Below are 2,560 nucleotides of genomic sequence, written 5' to 3'. Positions count from 1 at the left end.
ATACGGGAGGAGATGTAGATCACCAGTTGGATGGTTCGAAGTCGGTGAAACAGAATTATATGGGCCAGATTTGATTCACCAAGCCATTGAGAAGGTGAAAGTGATACAGGAGCGATTGAGGACGGCACAAAGCAGGCAAAAGTCTTATTCTGATGTCCGACGTCGTGATCTGGAGTTTGAGGTTGGTGATTGGGTTTTCCTGAGGATCTCGCCGATGAAGGGTGTTATGCGTTTTGGGAAAAAGGGTAAGCTGAGTCCACGGTATATCGGTCCGTACAAAATTCTTCGACGAATTGGACAGGTTGCTTATGAGTTAGAATTGCCATCCGAATTGGAATTTGTCCATCCAGTATTCCATGTATCTATGTTGAGGAAATGTATTGGAGACCCTTCTCGAGTTGTCCCTATCAAAGATGTACAAGTTACAGAGGATCTATCATATGATGAAGTGCCAGTGGCTATATTAGATCGACAAGTCCGCAAGCTGAGAACAAAAGATGTAGCTTCTGTCAAAGTATTGTGGAGGAACAAGAATATGGAAGAAATGACATGGGAAGCGGAAGAGGAGATGAGTTCTAAATATCCTTACCTATTCCAGAATGAAGATAACAAGGATGCTGGTGGAACGCAGGATACATTAGAAGGTGAAACGGCTCTATGAGGTAAGCAATAACTTGAGAATACTCTTCCTTAATACAAAATGGTGATATGTAGATAATGTACATGTCCATAATGATTTGTGTAGCCTTGTGAGGCCATACGTTGGGCTAAACTGCTTGCAAGTTTTGCTAGTAACCATTTTATAGGGGAAAATTGACCGGGAATTTCCGTTGGAATCCACGATGATTTGGACTCCCCATAAACCCTTACATTCGAGGACGAATGTTCCTAAGGGGGGGAGGGTGTTACAACCCATATTCACATACGTTAGTTCATGCCATAAGGTCGTCGACGTAAATCCATGAAGAGATTATCTTTGAGATGATAAGAGATTAATCCTATTGGTCTTAAATGATACAAAGGTGTATAAGGGTGGTTAACAAGTATTAGAAGTTAAACGAATCAAGGATGTTGTCAGCCGTATTTTTGGGTAAACCTAGGGGTGCTTAATACTCTCAAGAGGTCGTATTTTAAGGTATATGAATCATAAAATATCCGTATCATAGTCTTGAAGTCAAACGAGTTATGAAACAAAAGTCGACAAGAGTTGTTGCAACTTAAGTTCATAGTTTTACTTAAACTTTAGGTCAAATGTTATTAAGCTTTTCTCCCAATATACTTGGAATTACGGGGTGATCTACCCACCAAATTGAAGATCTATGAGTCTAGTTTCCAACGCATTAAACCTTTTATCAATACGACATTGGAGTAGAGAGATATAGACATTTTTGCGAGACTGCACAAGCTGCTAGGTGACAAGTAGGTGGGTCACCTACTTGGTTAAATGATAGCCCAAAAAGAGGCAATTTCGGGTCAGACAAAGAGCCCATTAAAAGGCTTATCTTCTGCAATATATCCCTCATTATATTTCACAAATAACCAGACCTAAACCCCTGCAAACTTCCTCCCAAAAATTATCCACAAACCCTAATTGATTTTCCCTCTCTTTCAAGTTCAAATTGGGGGTAAACCCTAGAGTTTGAAGAACCAAGATAAGGGCTGAGTTATCCAACAAGTAAGGTGAGTTTACTGCTATCTTTCATACATTTATTCTGCTGTGAATTCATGGTAATTCGTTCTATACATGTAAGAACTCACGGGACGGTGATCGGAAGCCGTGAGTTCGAGTTATTCACTTGTAGCGGACTGTTTTGTGGACTGTTTTGTGTTGCTGTTGGGCTGCGTGTTTTACTACTGTTTTGTGGAGTTTTGGAGGAGGAAGGGTGTGGAGAAACACCATATAGATGTAGGGTTGTGGGCTGGTAGTTCTTCGTAACATTTCCGGGTCGTTTGACACGACTACGGTGGCCGTCGTATGTATGAAGTGATTTGGTTGTGCGTGGACTGTTTTGGGAGGCTCAATATGATTATTATTGATGTTGTTTAGGCTGTTTGGTGATTGTTTGGAATTGTGTGAAGTCATATATATAGGGGAGGTGCTGTCCGTTTCATCGTAAAATAGGTTGTGGTCGATACATAATAGTTATGACGCTTGAATGGTAACTATAGTATCGTTTCTCTTATTGTAGACTAAGGAGTCGTGAAAATTGCATAGCTTGAGATTGGGGCAGTATATACAAGGTATGTGAGGCTATCCCTTTCCTTCTTTTGCACGACTCCGATTGTACATAATGTAATGAACGAGCTTCCAAAGATACTCTACTCTTAGAAGCTAGCAGTACTTACATTGTTACCCCTCTTATGGAACGATTGATGTTGATGTTGCTTCTCTTATTCTTATGTTATCAATGTTATTGGTACTTCCTGATTCTTATAAGGTTCATGGTGAAGAGTTAGTCCTAATAACGTGTACAGAGGATACCGACCTTACGTCACTCCGAAAGGTTTAGAACGTGAGTCCATGAGTCGAGCATGCATTATATATATGTATCTATTTTAC

Source organism: Nicotiana attenuata, unplaced genomic scaffold (assembly GCF_001879085.1).
Source record: "Nicotiana attenuata strain UT unplaced genomic scaffold, NIATTr2, whole genome shotgun sequence".
Lineage (NCBI taxonomy): Eukaryota > Viridiplantae > Streptophyta > Magnoliopsida > Solanales > Solanaceae > Nicotiana > Nicotiana attenuata.
This window is presented reverse-complemented; position numbering follows the sequence as displayed.